The sequence below is a fragment of the Sarcophilus harrisii genome, chromosome 5 (assembly GCF_902635505.1).
Source record: "Sarcophilus harrisii chromosome 5, mSarHar1.11, whole genome shotgun sequence".
In the NCBI taxonomy this organism is placed as follows: Eukaryota; Metazoa; Chordata; class Mammalia; order Dasyuromorphia; family Dasyuridae; genus Sarcophilus; species Sarcophilus harrisii.
In genome coordinates this window covers 148,089,302-148,108,747 of record NC_045430.1, presented here as the reverse complement: position 1 = coordinate 148,108,747, position 19,446 = coordinate 148,089,302, and positions in this window count along the sequence as shown.

Sequence of the window (19,446 nt, the reverse complement as noted above, 5' to 3'; positions counted from 1 at the left end):
TGTTTGGTAAATTTTAGACTTTTAAAATATAGGCTTTTGTTAAGGAAGTAATTCTTTATTTTAGTGCTTGTTATTATTTAGTTATGTTCAGAAGACTATGTTTCTAATCTTATTAACATACACTTTGCTTCATTACTTATTCATTCAATAAATATGTATTAAATGATGATTGCAAAACACCACCATCCTTACTGTATTCTCACCACACTTTTTTTCAAAGTTTTTTTTCAAAAGAATTCATCTAATTCAACAAATATTTGTTAAGTGCCTGCCTATTATATTCAAGACCCAGTCCTAGGTTGTGGGGGTTATAAAGATAAAACTAATAAACAAATGGTCCCTAAGCTCAGAGACTTCATTTTTGTAACCACTTTAGTAGCTTCTAACTGCACTGAACTGCAGGAGATTCTGTTCTACTGGGGAGGAGGGATAGAGTTAGCATTTATCCAGATAAATAAATATAATATAATCTGTGAAAGATGAGAATGCTAGAAAGTAGGAAATCAGTAAAGTCTTCCTATGGGGAAGTGGTATATGATTTAAACTTTGATAATAATTATGGATTCCAAGATATGAAGAGGAAGTACACAAAATACTTGTGTTATGACTATGTAAAGAGCCTGAGGCATGTTTGGAATTTGGGGACCAACAAGTAGCCTTTTTTGGCTAGAAACTGTACAGAAAGTAAAGGAAACATTTATAAAGGAAAATGGAAAAAAAATAAAGCAATACAAGTAATTCAGAAATAGTTGCAAATCTTGGCCTATGGCTTTGGCTGAGCATTCTCATCCTCAGTTTACTGTAGACCAATTGGGAAGTCTGGGATATAGTTGCAACATGAGAGAAGGAGGAAAAAAATAATATGAGGATAAATTTCTAGGGGACTTTTAAAAACAAGATTTGATTCATGATGGGGTGGAAAGGGGAGATTGAGTCCAAAATATGCGTGAGAGGGCCTGTGGTGACTTCCGGCACATTTCTCCTAGATGGAAGATGGCTCTACTAATTCTGACCATTGCATTGCTTTCTGAAAAGAAATGGAAAAAAAAACATTCTAGAGAGAAATACAAGGATATGCACAACGATCTGGAAGTGTGCCGAATGCTTTTATTACAATGATGAGGAGCTTTATTTGAATTGCTGATTGTGTATGAGCCAATCTTAGCACAACAAGGGGTTCAGATGCTTAAGGGAGGGGCCTACCTACCACTCCTGAGAAAGCGAGTTTTAGATAGCATTCATCATAACCAGAGAGAATATTCTTCCCAGTTCTTAAATTTCATCACCTTTCTTGTCCTTTTTTATCTCCCTGGATGGGTTCAAACTGTTTCCATAAGGAATATGAAAAGATTTCTTTTCTAAGAATGGAGAACTGCTGGTATGGCAATGTCTTCTGCTAAATTCTAAGGAATTCTTTGAGACACATGGGGGTTAAGTAACTTAGAAACATAGATTGATAACTGAAAGGTATTTTTCAATTTACAGATAAGGAAATTAAAGCCCAAAATGCTAAGGACACTTCCAAAATCACATAGGAAAAAAAAATAAAAGAGTCAGGTTTCAAATAAAGTTGCTGATTGCAAATCCAGTATTCTTTCAATGATACTATGCTGCCTAGAAAGAAATAAAATCAAAGACATTTTCTGAAACTATACATTTCTTGACTTCAAATCTAGTATTCTATCCCCTGTATCATACTCCTCTATGCACAGATAACTTCTCTATGTTTTTATTTGATATTCTGAGCAAATTATCATGCTAGACCATGGATAGGAAGAGGCTTTAATGGAACAATGCTTTTAGGGAAAGAACTTCTGAGAATTGGGAATGTCCTGTATATTTCATGATAGGCTAAGTGAAGGTTTAGCTCAGTAGCTACTATTTTCACTCTTGCATCCATCAGGAAAAGTTTGGGCAACTTGTGGGTACCAAGCCAATGAGTGTGTTCTGAGAAAAAAGGTGCAGGTCCAAGTACATGACATTGTCATTGTGAAGGAGTAAGATGACTCAAGATAAAGGTCTAAAATTACTCTGGGTAAGGAGAGGTCAGAAATCCTTTGTATTTCCTTTATATCCAAAGCAAACAGGCTAAGAATATCTACATTCCTTTCCAGCCTCAAATTTGGAATTCTAATGAAATCCTGTATCCAGATAGAGAAGTTACGTGACTAAAGTGAACTGTTTCAAAGAGTACATCAAAGAAGTTCTTTGTAAATAAATCATACTGTTAAAAGTGTTATGTAAATCTTAAAGGGATGGAACAGCTATTCATTATGTAATTGGGTTAAGTTACAATTAATGGCAAATGCCAGATATTGCTGAATATATTTTCCTTTTCCTTTTTAAAAAATCCTTTCAAGTGGTGAAAAGGTTGATCTCTATCCCAGTGGGAATTCTAAATTGTCCACAATATCCTTTTGCCATCATCTGTCATGTTATCTTATATTTGAATATTCTCTCTTTTAAGATCCTTTATTTTTAGTCTGGCCTCCAAATAGATTCAGATTCTCACGGAGACCATTAGATAATTTAAAAATCAGGTGAGAATCACATTCACAGATGATCAGACACTCATCTTGGAATGGCATTTTCTTAAATGAAAGTCACCATGGAACAGCTTGAAATTTAGCTCATCAGTAAGTTTAAATAAGATACAAATACACACCTTCATAATTGAAGCTGGTCTGATGATGCTACCACCTTGTGAGCACAGGAGTAACTGAAAATACTGATTTTGTGACTGGAAATCCTTTCCACATTGGATACAAGTATAATTTGCCATTTGGAAGGCTGCTGTTTAGAGAGCAACTGTGTACAATCTTGGCTCCCTGCCTCATGAACTGCTTTTATTTAAAATGTATAACTATCTCCTGATTGCCATCCACCAGGTGGTACTTGCCATTGTCTTTTTCTCAGCATCCTAGTTATTCTTGGAAGAAAATTTGGATTTTCTACCAACAGAGTGATTTAGGCTTTCAGAAATATGGGTGAAGTTTAAGCTACTAATCTATGTATAATTTATTGCCTCAGAAGGTGCTATAAAGTTTGAGAACAAGAATTTCAAACTTTCATGGGATTCATCAATCAAGGAATTTCAGCAAATCATCAGAGGCATCTGTATTTCTATACGTCAGCTAGTTCATCCACACTGTATCTCCCCATATACTGAGTGGTGCCATCTCAGGAAGCATGCATAATGATTGGCTCATTCTTGGAACCTTTTGCCAAAGAGCAAGTTCAATTAGAGTTTCCTGGAAGATCCCTTGTGTGGGAAGGAGAAGTATATCAGTAGGAACTTGGATAGGTTATTGTAGATATTGGATCCAGAGCCTACCTCTCTCTTGATGCTACATTCAGCCCCACTTAGTGCTTTGTGCATCTGTAGCTTTATTTTTAAAAAAAATTGGCCTGAGTATGGGATAAGAGTGTGAAAAATAGTTTCTTAAATTTGAATTGCATCAAGGTGTTTCTTTGAGATCCTGACTGTAGAAGGGAAGTCTTGATTTATGTTCTTTTTTATGCTTGTTTTAAAACATTAATTATTAAATTGATTTTAATTAATTTTTTTAGGATGCACAAGAATCTATTGCATTTTAAGCAAACACATGAGAAACTTTGAAGCTGCTGGACTAAGAAAAATTTAGGCTTAGTTACAATAGCATGGCCATGTCAGAGGACTGGCCACTAAATTAGGAAGAGAGACCTACTTAGTAGATTTTAAAGGGAGTGACTCTATCCTCTCATTTACAAGATGGAATTATGGAATTTTAAAACTAACCAGGTCATTAGCATTAGACTAGTTCTCTCATGTTTTCAGAAGAAGAGACTCTATAACTGAGGCCTAGAAATGTTATTGCAATAGGTTTAGGAGATTGGGTAGAGGTAGTGTGGATCAGAGTTTCCATTTGTCCCATAATATAAAAAACAAAATAAAAGACCAAAAAAAAAAGAGAGAAATTATTGAGCATTTTGAACTAGATGTCTATAAGCTTCTTAAACTGTCCCAAGCAGGTAACATTATCTTTTCTGCTTAAACATATTCTTCTTCTGAATTTCCCTATTTCTTTCAAGGATACCACCATTCTTTAAGCTATTTATTTCATAAGCTACCTGTTGTCCTTAGTGCTCAATATCATTATCCCTCTGCAGTTTGATTACATCACTTGATAGAAACTACTCTCTCTAAAATGGCTAATAATCTTTTAGTTGCCAAATGTAATAGCTTTTTCTTCATCTTCATCCTCCTCAATCTCTCTGAAGAATCTAACATTGTCAACTAACTTCTCCTCCTGAATATTCTTACTTTGGGGGATTTGTGACACTATGCTTGCTCTCTTGTTTTTCCTCTTTACAAGAGGAACTTACAGTTCTGACAATGCCTTAAACCCTTTTGCTGAATCTTAGTCTTTCTCTAACAGGCTAACTGTGGGTGTCCCCAGTTCTGTCCTAGATTCATTTTTCTTTTCTCGCTATACTCTCTCACTTAGTGATCTCATTAACTTTGATTATTCTTTTTGTTGATAGCTCCTAGATCTACATAAACAGACAGATCTGTTTTTTTGCTCCCGAATTCAGTTCAGCATCATAACTTCCTATTGGACATTTTGAACTGAATGTCCTAAAGGCACTTTAAATTCAGTATGTCCAAAAGAAATCATGTCTTTCCTTCCCAACCTACATCTCTCCTGAACTTCTCTATAATTGTTGAAGATATCAGCATCCTTCCCAGGCACTCAGGTTCACAATATCAATGTCAGCTCCTCATAGTTACTTACTTCACATATCCAACCAGGATGTTAGTGCCTTTATCTCTAAGGCTACTTTCCTGTCTTGTTATGTGCCAATTTGTGTTTATCTTGCTTCCCCACTATAATATAATATAATAATATCTTTTAAGATATTGACAATTTTTGTTCTTTTTCTCTATATCTCTAACTTAGCATGGTCCTGGCAAATGATAAATGCTTAATAAATTCTTGATGGTTGAGAGTAAGATTTAGGTTTCTTCATTTTCACTCCTGTCTTTTCTTATAATGTAGACACAAGGGAGGGAAAGAAGAATGGAGAAAAGAAGGGGGAAAAGTATATGAGGATGAGCCAATCAATCCCAAAAATGTCTTCAGCATTTATCTCACTCTTCCCGATAAAACTCTTAGCCACTAATTGTTTATGTGGTTTACTGGATTTTAACACTTGTTACTGCATTTTTATTGGAAAATTCAACAGCAATTTACAAACAAATGAAAGGGAAAATGCCCAGACATGAAATATCTTTCCCCCTTCAAGAAAGGTCCAACTTCAAAATGTGGAGCTTTCCACATAGTGATAAAAATTTCAAAAAGCTCAAGTTTTGAGACCAGAAAATAAGAAAAAAATCATTCCAAAATGTCATATCTTCTTTAAAAAATTCTTTGACCAGCCTATTGGTCCTAGCAGAGGTGCTTTGGATAAGCAGTAGAACTGGGCACTGTGACAGTTGATGAAGAAAATTTTAAAATAACCAGATCTACAAGTATGAACAACCTTTTGTTCAGTTATTGACCCTGATCCTAACACCTACTTGCTGTATATGATTCTTGAGGAAATCATTCTATTTCCATAACTAAATCTGACATTATTATAGTAGAAACTTAATATATATGGCTCAATAAATAATTTTAGAAATATCACAAACCAAAGTGTCGCTTCCCAAATGCAACATTTGATACAATAGAAATATGATCTAACATGCTTAAGTATAAGGTAGATGTTAGCTCTAAATAATGACATCAGCAGCAATAAGGGTATTTTAAACTATTGGACCTTTTGTCTCATATATTATGAGTAATACTTATGATTCTTCAGCTAAATCTTTGAAAATCTATACTAATCTTTTATATGTCCTTATTTCCTCTGGTTTTTATAAATAGGAAATCATCCAACTAACAAAGTACTGCCACTTCCAGTATTGTCAACTTTCCTAATTTACTGGCTCTGTGAGTAGCCATGTTGAAGGTTCAAGATTGATTTTTCCAGATGAAATACTACCTTTTTGTTTCATGGATTGGATCAATTTCAGTAAAAGATTCATACAAAAAAAGACAGAGAGAAAGTGGCTTTCATACATATTGGGATTTTCCTTCACTATATACCAGGATTGATGTTTGGATATGGAATCTAACTGATACATCATCAGGCTATATGTTACACTTATTTCTGACTGGAAGTTTTGATTGAACAAATCAGCCTTATATAAGAATGTGTAAATAAAGTGATGGATGTTTCAAGGTTTCTTCATACAGCACCATCATATATGGAGTACCATAAAATAATTAATTGGTTAAAAAGTTACAGCTGAAATAGATTGGGAAGGATTCTTTTTAAAAAATTAAATTAACAAATATTTATTTTCTTATTCCCTTTCCTACCTCCCTCTAAGAAATTTGAATGAAGAAAAAGAAAATCCTTGTAACAAATATGCATTCAAGCAAAGTCAATCCCTACATTGGATATGTTCAAAAATATATATTTACCAAAGGGTAAATACAGTAAGGGTCTTTTCCCTGTTAAATGAGAAGTTCTTTTTACTGCCTCAAGGGCAAGTTTTCCCAGCATTTCAATAAGGTTTGGTAATATCTTCTGTGGTTTTGTCATGTACACATATTCCAAAATATTACTACCTTGATGTAATACTGTGAAAGGACGTTTTTGGTCTGCTAAAGAGATCTCTACGGGACACATGAAGTTCCACCTCACTGTTCCAGATTTAGAAACGAGAGCAATGATCTTATAAATTGCATCTTTCGCAGAGGAGGTCCATTTACTAGGGGAGTTTAGATCAGATTCTCCTTTCAAGATGTCATAAAAAGGCTGCATCAAAGAAACTAGAATAGGGGCATGAGCTCTTATCCACTGAATTTGTCCCACCAGTTTCTGCAATAGGTTCAGAGTATTCTCCTTGCCTAATTATAAGTTAGGTGTCTGATTAGTAACTGTAGAAATCCCCATGCAGAGCCCCAGGTAAATGATGGGATAGTTATGTTGGATCTTTTCTGGGGCTACCACCAGTCCCTGTTGAGCAAAAATGCTTATAGTCTCCTTCAACAGGGTAGAGACATCTTTCCCTCTGACAGTATATCATCCATATAATGCAGTGTCATGGCATGACATGCCTTCCAAACTGATTCTAGCCAATATGCCTGGCACAAGGTGGGGCTACAATATATCCCTTTGTGGGAGAAGTTACCATGGTGGCACAGATCAGATCCTGCATTGTTTATAGAGGGAATGATAAAAGTAAATCTTCTCTTATCCTCTGGAGCCAGAGGGATGGAGAAGAAACAATCTTGTATGTCTATTACTATAACTGGTCAGCCAGAGGGTACTAGATTAGAAGATGGCATGCCAGACTGTAGGGCCCCCATAGGTTGAATAGTAGCATTAATGGCCCTAAGGTCCACTAGCATTCTGAATTTTCCAGATTTTTTCTTTATGATAAATACAGGGCTATTCTATGGGCTGGACATTGGTTCTATATATCCAGGATTCACCTGTTGTTGCACAATTTCACATAAGGTTTGGGCTTTGTCCACTAAGAGGAGCCATTGGGGTATCCTAACCAGGTTGTTAGATTTCCATGTTAATGGTGTGGGCGTGATATGAAAGGTGGTGCCCAAACCCCCAATGACCCCAATTAAAAATCTTGTGGATGTGGTATATAAACTGAGACTCGACAAGCCTTCAATATGTCCCTGCCCCATAGATTGTACCTGAGAACTGCAACCACCAGGAGTCAGAATATCCCCTGTTTGTCTGTAAACTGCCAGGGCAGGTCTTCTGCTGCAACCCTCCTGGCAACTTGTGTTTCCTTATCATAGAAAGCCATCTGATTACCTACTATCTCCCACTTTTTAAAATCAATTTCCAATCCTGCTTGCTTTACTATTCTATAAACTTCTTTCCCTTGCACCTCCTAGTCTGAGACCTTCACTATACTTTGTCCCATACTGAACATTCCATTTACTAGAGCAGAGTTCAGTCTCCCTTCCCATCCTACAGACCTGCTACACGGTGAGGTCCTAGTCTCATGGTCTCTGTTCAGTTACTACTTGTAGTGTCCTTTAAGGCTACTCTATCTGCCCACCCATTAGTGGCCATGACTAGGGCAGCTCACTTGCCTTCGGGTTCCAATCTGGATCACAAAGAGATAGACTGACCAGGAGATAGAAGTGAGATCAGAGAGAGTTTATTAGCACAGTCTTGCTTATAGCCCCTGTTAGTAGGGATGTCCTCTAGGAGCCAGAGGATTTGGGCAGTCTAAAGATTGGTCCATGGAGAAGGAGAAAGGCATGCAAGGCCTCCTGAGCACTAAGGAAGGAGGCATGGCACTTGCAATGGTGAGTGCCATCTCTTAGGGCTAGCCATACCTCCACATAGCACTCGTCTGTGTCCTCTCAGTTCTCCCATACCATCCCTGTGCCCTGTTTCACATTCTGCTCCCATTACACTCTTCATCACTGGAACTGAATCATCTCATTGTTGAAAAGAGCCACATCCATCAGAATTGATCATCTTATAATCTTGTTGCTGTGTGCAATGATCTCCTGATTCTGCTCATTTCACTCAGCATCAGTTCATATAAGTCTCTCTGAAATCATCCTCCTGATAGTTTCTTAGAGAAAAATAATATTCCATGACATCCATATACCATAACTTATCCAGTGATTCTCCAACTTATGGATATCCATTCAGTTTCTAATTTCTTGCCACTACAAAAAGGACTGCCACAAGCATTTTTGTACATGTGGGTCCCTTTCCTTCCTTTAAAATATCTTTGGGATATAAGCCCAATAGAAACACTCCTGGATCAAAGGGTATGCACAATTTGGTAACTTTTTCAGGGAAAAATAAATTGCTCTCCAGACTGGTTGAATCAGTTCACAACTCCACCAACAATGTATGAGTGTTCCCATTTTCCCACATCCCCTCCAACATTTGTCATTATCTTTTCCCCATCTTAGCCAATCTGAGAGGTGTGTAGTGATCTTAATTTGCATTTCTCTGATTAATAGTGATTTGGAGCACCTTTTCATATGACTAGAAATAGTTTTAATTTCTTCATCTGAAAATTATCTGTTTGACTGTTTGAAAATTATCCTTTGTTTATCAATTGGAGAATGGCTTGAATTCTTATAAATTTGAGTCAATTCTCTACATATTTTAGAAATGAGGCTTTTATCAGAACCCTTGAATGTAAAAATGTTTTTCTCAGTTCATCTTCCCTTCTAATTTTGTCTGAATAGTTTTGTTTGTACAAAAGCTTTTTAACTTAATATAATTAAAATGATCTATTTTGTGTTCAATAATGAACTCCCCTTCTTCTTTGGTCACAAATTTCTTCCTTCTCCACAGATCTGAGAGAGAAACTATCCTCTGTTCTTCCAATTTGTTTATAATATCACTCTTTATGTCTAAATCATGAACCCATTTTGACCTTATCTTAGTATGTAGTGTTAGATGTGGGTCGATGCCTAGTTTCTGCCATACTAGTTTCCAATTTTCCCAGCAGTTTTTATCAAATAACAAGTTTTTATCTTAAAAGCTAGGGTCTTTGGGTTTGTCAGACACTAGATTACTATAGTCATTGACTATTTGTCCTGTGAACCTAATGTATTTCATTGATTAACTATTATATTTTTTAGCTAGTAGCAAATGGTTTTGATGACTCAATGATCATATAGTTTGTAATATAGTTTGAGGTTTGGCACAGCTAGGCCACATTCATTTGCATTTTTTTCATTAATTCCCTTGAAATTCTTGATCTTTTGTTCTTCTAGATGAACTTTGTTATTATTTTTTCTAGATCTGTAAAATAATTAGGAGAATTTTAACAAGGCTATGGATTACTTAAATTTCTTCCTTTAAAAAACTTTCTGCTTGATTATTTATCTGTTGGTTCATGTTTTTTATAAAATTGACTCAGTTACTTATAGATGTTGGAGACAAGATAAGGTTCTTACAGAAATTTGCTACAAAGATTTTTCCAGTTATCTTTTTCCCTTCTAATTTTAAATGTATTAGTTTTTTTAAGGCAGCAAAACTTAAACTTTGTCTAATTGAACCATCCATTTTATTATCTTTCATCTCCCATTGATAGTGCAAGGGTTCGACAACTTGTTGGGAAAAGATAGAAAGGGGCCCCTTGATGGTGGTGGATCCAAAACCCTGTTATACTTCATATATGTAGCTCTGGGTCACAGTTGCAGGGAAGGAAGGGCTAGAGGTTGAGGTTCTGAAGTGGAGGGGAGTGCTTATAGTCATCCAGAGATCAATAGTACTCTCATTTTTAATTCTAAGACAGAGGAGAACATTAGCAGTTATGGCTATGGGAGAGCAGGAGACATGATCACAGCCCCTGGAGCAGGAAGAGTGCTTGCCTCTGTGACTACAGGAGAAAAAAAATCCCATCCTGGATGAAGATCAGGGCACAGACCAAGAGAAAAAGGACAACACCTCTCCTTAGAGCACACTTACCTTGGTATTACTTAAAAACCTACAGACCCTCAGTACTAGCTTTGAAAATATCAAGAAAGCCTGGGATAGTGCCCCTTTCACCCAGGAGCAGAATCCAACTTTAACACAAAGTATAACGTCTATAAATAGGCTGTAAAATGAGCAAATAAGCAAACAGAAAAGAATATGACCATAGAAAATTACTACAGTGATAGAAAAGATCAAGACACCAATGCAGAAAAAGACAAAGTCAAAACAGCTACATGCAGAGCTTCAAAGAAAACTGTGAGTTGGTCACAGACTAGAAAACAAATCTCTAGAAGAGCTCAAAAAGGATTTTTAAAATCAAATATGAAAGGTAGAGGTAAAACTGGGCAAAGAAATGAATGATACAAGAAAATTATGAAAAGAAAAATGGTGAAAAGCTTTATAAGAGGAGCATAAAAATACTGAATTAAATAATACCTTTAAATGAAATTGGTCAAATGGTAAAAGAGTCATAAAAATCAACTAAAGAGAAGAATACCTTAAAAAACATAATTGGCCAAATGAAAAAAGTACAAAAATTCACTAAGGAAAAAAAACACCTTAAGAAATAAAATTGGTCAAATGGAAAAATGTATAAAAAGCTCACTGAAAAAAAAATATTGCCTTAAAAACTAGATATTTGTGAGTGGAAGGTAATGGCTCCATGAGATACCAAGAAACAAAACAAAATTTAAAAAAATAGAAAAAGAAAAGAAAATGTGAAATATCTCATTGAAAAACAACAGATCTGGAAAGCAAGTCAAGGAGACATTATTTAAAAATTATTGAATTATTTGAAAGCCATGACAAAAAAAGAGAAACTATTTAAAGAAATTATATTTTTGTATTTTAAGAATTCAATTCAAAGATCATGAATCATGATCAGCTTCACAAAAGATTAACATCTTCCACATTGATGGGTCAGAGGTTTTGGAATGTGATCTTCCAAAAGACAAAAGAACTTGGATTACAACTAAGAATTACTTAGTCCACAAAATTGAGTATAATCTGTTGGAAGAAAAATATATTTAATGAAACAATTAAGTTTTCAGAATTTTTTGATAAAAAAAATCAAATGAATAGAAAATAGAATGTTCAAACACATATTCAAGAGAAGCACAAGTGAATATGAAAGGGAATCAAATAAGGTTAAAATGTTTACATTCCTATATAAGATGATTATTGTAACTCCTAATCATTATTAGGTCAGTTAAAAGCAATATACATAGACAGAAGGCATCTTCCTGACATGATTATGATGGGATTATTTAAAAAAACAAAATCAAGAGTTGAGATGCAATGAGAGAAGGATGAAAGAAGAGGAAGAACAAGAAAAATTATCTCACAAAAAAGAGGCATGAATGGAAGAGCTTTTATAATGGAAAGAAATATGAGAGGAGTGGCAAGTAACAGTTGAACCTTATTCTCCTAGGAACTGGTTCAAAGAAATAATAACATACACACTCAGTTGGGTATAGAAATCTATCTTGCTCCACAATGAGGTAGAGGGGAAGGGGATAAGAGAAGAGGAAGGTGGATTAAGGGTATAGTAATTAGAAGCAAAATAGAATATTGAGGAAAGACAGAGTCAAAAGAAAGAGAGCAAGGATAAACAGAAAAAATAGGATGGAAAGAAATACACAATTAATAATTATAAGCATGATGTTAATGGAATAAACTCATCTCCAAAATGGAAGCAGATGGCAGAGTGAATTAGAAAACAGAACTCAATAATATTTTGGTTACAAGAAACATACTTGAAAGAGATCACTCATGGAATAAAAATGATAGACTGGAGTACAACCTATTATGCTTCAGCTGAAGTTTAAAAAAAAAAAAAGCATATGTAGCAACCATGACCTTAGAAAAAGAGACAACATAGACCTACTTAGAAGAGATAAGCAGGGAAATTACATTTTTTTTAAAAGGCTCTAGAGACAAAAAAGTAAAGGCAATTCTAAACATATATGCACCAAATGGCATAGCATCCCAATTCTTAAAAGGAAAAGTTAAGTCGATTACAGGAAGAAATAGATAATAAATGGTACTGATAGAGGACTTCAACTTTTCCCTTTTAGATATAGATAAATCTAACCACAAAATAAGAAAGAATGTAAATAGATAAATACATGTTTTAGAAAAGTCAGATATAATAAACCTGTAGAGAAAATTGAATTAGGAATAGAAAGGAGTATATCTTTTTCTTACACACACAAAAATGACTATAAGGAAACCACAATCAAATGAAAGAAAGCAGACATATTAAATGCATCCTTTCCATACCATAATGCAATGTTCAATAAAGAGCCATGGAAACAGATTAAAAATTAATTGGGAGAGGGATCTGGGAATATGACGGAGTCAGAAAATTCCTAGCTCTCCAGATTTCCTCCACAAACAAGACAAAATAGTGCCTCAGGGTGAATGCAGAGAAGCAAAAATAAATAAGAGTTGAAGCAGAACAGTGTCCTCCTGGGACAACTGGAGAAGATTGGAAGAAAGATCCCAGATTTAGGGATTTGACCCATGTGAAATGTAAATACCTCTAGCCTAATGCCAGCAGCAAGCAGTAAGCCCTGTGGGTCCCTGAGTTGAGATGTAGCCTCAACCTGAGCCATAGGAATTTGCACCTGGAAGGACAATGTGGAGCATAAGGTGTCTACACAAGGAAGATTGAGGAAACCTCTACTGGTAAGAAATTCCAAGCCCAGCTGTATTGCTAAGACACCACCCCCTGAATGAGAAGGAATCAATATATCATGTTGGTCAAATAATAAATCATATGAACAATTGATAATTATGTGAAAGAAAATTATAATAATGACAACACATCAAAATTTCTGGCATGTTGATAATCATGAGGGAAAATCATATTTCTACCAATATACACTAAAATAGAAAAATAAAAAATTAATGAACTAAATGAACATTTTAAACAACTAGAAAGCCAACAAGGAAAAACCTACAAATAAGCACAGTGGGAGAGATATTGAAAAGATAGAGCAGCTACAAGTAAATTAGAAACTAAAATAATAATAATAATAATAATAATAAATCAAAACCTGTTTTTTTTAAACTAATAAAATTTATAAACTTTTAGCTAATTTGATTAAAAATAAGAGGGCAAAAAATCCAATAAAGTAACAAATAAGCAGGGTAAAATCACTAAAAATCAATTTTTTTAAAAAAAAGGATAATATGAACATATTATTCACAGTTACATACATAAAAAGTTGAAAACACATACCAAAATAAGCTTGTTTTCAAATATATAAAATACAAAAACTATCAGAAGGCCAGATGAAGATCTTAAGTAAACCAATCTCAAAAAAGAAAATAGGTCTACTTTCAATGGAAATGTCAGAGCAAAAACTTCCTGGCCCTGATGGATTCACAGGAGAAATCTATCTAACATTTAGTACTAATGTTTCACAAATTTTCAAAAATTGAAAACGAAACAACCTCATTAAAATCCCTTTTTAAGATAAATATGTATTTTAATAGAGAAAGACAAAACAGAGAAGGAAACCATTGGACAATATCTTTAGGGATAAATCATTCATTATGACCAAGTGGGATTTATACCAGAGATGCAAGAATGATTCAACATTAGAAAAACAATCATATAGTTAATCATATTAAAAAAAAACCCTCCAATTCCAAAAACATGTGAACATTTTAATAAATGTATAAAAATCTTTTAAAAACAGAAAATAATTGGTTTTAGCAAAATAATTACCACAAGCATAGTTAGGAAGAACAAAGTCTTTATTATCTCCTCCACAGTCTGTCTCCTTCCCCTGGGGCCAGAATAGCTTTCTGAGGGACCTTCAGATGGGCCTTGGTCTCAGTGGAGAAGTGAAGGAGGACAGGTCAGACACCATGAGGGTCTTTGTCTTCAAGTCTGTTCCAGTCCTCCTCTAGGTATGACTCTGACCTCTTAAATACTCTATTACAATTAAATCTATTCATCATGCTGAGTATAAGCCAATCATCATATCACTAGGGAACCATTATTTGTTGTAAGATTAAATCAATCATACTGAACTAGAGAACTATTAATCACCATGTTAAAATAGACATTGTCTTATCAATTCCACTGAGTTAACAATTTGTTTTAAGAATCCTTGCCTCAAGTATATTTCTCCAGAATTCTGACCCACTATAAAAAAACAACTTTGAAAGGCATAAGACTGTGATCACCTCAATGACCAGCCATATCTATAGAAATCGTGATAAATTACTACTATCTTATCTTAGCACTTAGAACCACTCTTATCCCTTAAATTTCTGCCACCATTAATAATATGTGTCTTCTCATATACTTTATTAAGAAAAATGATAAGTTCCATCTTCTTTGTCTTTTCAAGATATTCCAAATTCAGTGATTTCCCTAGACAAAGTATTAAGGAAACTGGTTTTTAGTAAGGATACTGCTAAACCCTAGCCATTGGGCTGATGGGGTGAATGTAGGACTCACTATCAGAATTCCAGACTTCATCTTTTTCTGGAAAACATGTATCTCTATCTCTTAGCAATTAAGAAAGATTTTTATGTTCTTTGAAAAGATACTGTGACCAAAACAAATGCTCAAATTATTAATTATACATGGAGTCAACAAGATACAAGAACCTGCATTTCTGATAATAGTTGATAAAAGGAACTAACTCACCACTAATGTTGAATAATATTCCATCAACAACATTTTTAAAGCTCTTCTGAAGCAAAGGGGTATGTCTGGAACATTTTCCAAAAAGAGAATAAATTTACCTGTTCTATTCTAAGAGTATGTATGGGAGTACAGGGGGTGAGTATGGATGTGTATGTACATTTGGGATTAGCCCATATTGCAGCATCTTGTCCCATTTTTCAACCTTGTTTCAGTCACATAATGGTCTAAACTCAGTCAGATATTACTGATGACTACTATTAGTACACAATTCTCCTTGACTACCTCTGTAACTTTGGCTCAGAATATGTTCTGTATTCTTCAAATTAAAAACTGGCAACTTCCAGCTAGAGAGTCATTTCCTTTACTTAAGTCTTACTGATTTTTAGCACTTACCCAGAAAATAATAAGTGTAAGAACAAAAGCATGAATGTTTTTTTTATAGAGACATCTATATATAATATAAATAGCCTGATTGCAGATAATCATCCAATCATCAGGATTTACAAATGAAGACCTTTTTTCTTTTTTAAAAAATACTGCCATCTGCTGTGTTAGACACAAATTGCATGGACTCTGTAAAAGCAAGAATCAGAAAAATTCTTTTATCTAGTGTTATTAAATTGTTAGAAATTGCTTTAAATAAAACTGAAATAGCCTCTTTTGCCAAAAATGACATAGTTCAAGATAAAATTTAATTTACATTTTAACAGTCGTATTTTACATACATTAAGTCAGAAACAGTCTTTTTTTCAACTTATTGAATTAATTAGTATTTATTTGTCTTTACTTAGAATTGACTTTTATGGCATGAGTATTCTTTTGCTTTAGGAGAAAGAATATGAAAAAGTATCCTTAGTGCTTTATTTCAATAAGAAGTTCAATGTTGGGTTTCATTAAGGAGTAATTATCTTGAGAGGTGTAACTAAACTCGATTTAAAGTGGAGGAACATAAAAGCTCAGTTAAGCTAAGTAGTCTGTTTTCTGGCTTTCAGAGTCCTTGAAATTCTCAGTTCTAAGGAGGTAGAATAGTAATAGTGCATGAAGTTAGTTTATCTCTTTCCACAGATCTGTATTAAGGAAGAATGTCCCTTTCAAAAGAAATATCTAATTCATTGACTCTTTTCATATCTTGTTTCAGTTCATGTTTTTGGCAAAGAAATTTTTATGAGAATATTATCTTCAGATCCTCTATTATTCTTGGATCATAAAAATGTGACCTTGGCTGAATGAATGAAATAAAATGAATATATTTTCTCTGTTGAATCTCCATCTTTCCAAGAATAAATACAATATATTGATGTTTGTTTTTCACTGTGAAATATGTTAATTTAAAAATTCAGTTATTTTTCAAAAAATATACAACATGACTGATGGATTTCAGAATACACTTTACAAAAAATATGTGTAAGAATAGCTGACAATTACTTGGCATATATTACCTCATTTGAACCTCACAATAATCTTGTGACTAAACTGATGCTAAGTGAAGTGAGTAGAACCAAAAGAACATTGTACATAGCAACATAATATTGTTAGATTATGTGATGATCACTTGTGATGGACTTGACTCTTTTTAACAATGAAGTGATTCAGGCCAATTCCAATAGACTTGTGATGGAGAAAGACATATGCAATCAGAAAAAGGACAATGGGGACTGAATATGGATCCCAACATAGTATTTTCACCTTTGTTGTTGTTTTTGTTGTTGGCTTGTTTATTTTTTTCTCTCATTTTTTTCCCTTTTTGATATGATTTTTCTTGTGCAGCATGATAAATGTGAATATGTAGTTAGAAGTGTACATGTTTAACCTATATTGGATTACTTGCTATTTAAAGGGAGAGAGGGAGGTGGGAAGAAAGGGAGAAAAATATTCAACACAAGGTTTTGCAAGGGTGAATGTTTAAAAATTTTTGCATGTATTTTGAAAAATAAAAAGCTATTATAAAAATAGCCTTGTGAAGTAGGTATTATTTGTTGTATTATTTTGATTTTGCAAATAAAGAAACTGAAATTCAGATTAAGTATTTTACCCATTGTTGTGTGGCTATTAAAGGTTAGAGAAGGAATTTTATCCTAGGTTTCTCCTAATTCCAAGCATTGCATTAATAGAATCACAGAACTCAGTGTTCAAGGGACTCCAGAGATATTTAATACAACCTTTACCTAAGCAAAAATCTCCCTTATAATATACAAGAATAATAGTCACAACCTCCCAAGAGGTTCCATTTTTGGATAACTGTCATTGCTCAGAAGTTTTTTTTTTTTTTTAATGTCAATCCTAATTTTGTCTAAGTTTAAATTCAGCTAATTAACATTTTAGAAGTACCTACTATATTCTCAAGTAATGAGAAAATTAAATAATCTCTTCCCTTACCATAGAGGTATTATCTCAAACAAAATAGCATATACTCACATATATATATATATATATATATATATATATATATATATATATATATATATATATGTATGTGTGTATGTTTTGTTCACATGTGTACATATACACTTAAATATGCAAGGTAATTTCAGCAGTAAGAGACTAACAGCTAGAGAGTTTTGGAAAGACTTTAATTAAGGGGAGATGTGAGCTGACTTTGAAAATAAGTAGGGTTCTAAAAGGTAGAGTTTAGGAGAAAATATTTTCCTGGAAATTATGATGAGAAGAAATGAAATGTTCTATGCAAGGAATAATAAATCAATTTGGCTAGACTAAAAATTGTATAAATAATAAATAAATAAATAAAAATTGTATAAATATGGCAAATGTATTTTACCATATATTACCATATATTACCAGAAAGGTAATCTGGAGCCAGATTGGGAAGGGCTTTAAACATCAAACATAAAAATTTGTATTTTATCCTAAAGATAATTTAAAATGACTAAACTTTATTGAAAAGTCCAATGGGGGAGGTTTTTGAGCAAGGGAGTGACATGGTTAAATCTGTTTTGGGAATATCACTTTAGTACCTGTGTGAAGGTTGTATTGGAAAGTAGAGGAAAAGGCAGGGAGACCAATTAGGATTTATTTCAAAAATCTGGGCAATAAGTGGGAACTTCTTGAAGCAGGGTGGTGGCTATGTGAGTTATGAGTGTGACAGACTGAAAGTCTCTTCCCTCACTCTAGTTGTATATTTTCTCAGGGGAGAAACCACAGAAAGATAAAAGCATATATAGAATATACATGTGTGTATTTATATGCTTATTGTGTATATATATATATATAAAAATATATATGTCTTATACATATATGAACTTTAAAGGTAAATACAGTTCTAAAGTAGTATAAGTTTGGCAAGAGTTTTGCATTTTTTCCCTGGAAAAATATGTAGAGGAGAGATGAAATATATTGATTTAGTAACTGCTTACTATGTTGGGTGATTGAAAATGAAAAGTCAAATTCAAAGCTGCAAACCTAGATTACTGAAAAGGTATCAATGATTTTGATGAAAATATATGAGAGGTAGGTTTGCAGAAAATAAACTACATTTTGTTTTGAACATGTTAAATCTGAGATAATTATGGGGCAACCAGTTTGAAAATATCTAATATGTAATTTATAATGTAAACCTTAGACAACTTTGGGTTAGCTATATAGATTTAAGAGTAATCTGTAAATAGATGACAACTGAACTCATGAAAGCTATTGAGATCTTTAAGAGAGCTTATAGGGGAGAAAATGTAAGTACTGAATGGGTCCCTGACTTATCTATTTCCATTGATGATGCCATCATTCTAAGTCCCCCAGGCTCAAAAAAAAGTGAAAAACTTTCTTTCATTTTTCTTTACTGTTCATATTCAATTACCTATCAAGTCATAATGTTTCTACTTCTGAAATCTCTCCATTTCTTTTTCTTCTTTTCAGTTATCCTTACTACCATCCTCACTGAGGTCATCATTACCACTATTTTGGTCTATTATAATAGCTTTCTGGCCTTACTTTCAGTCTCTCCTCCAATCCAATCTTCTCCTGGCTTCCAAAGAAATCTTAAGGTCTGACCAAGTCTTCCCCTTGATCAAAAATTTCCAGTGGCTTCCCATTGCTTATTGCATAAAATACAAATTCCTTTAGCTGACATTCAAAGCCTTCTACCTGACTTCAATATAATTTTCCTTATTTCATATAATTCTCTGTCAAATTTAATGACTTACTGTATTCTAATTTTGTCCTACCTTTGTCTGCCTATGAAGTTAAACTTGCAGTGAATTCTCTTCCCAACAATTTAAATTTGTCTTTCCCAAATTTTCCCTTTG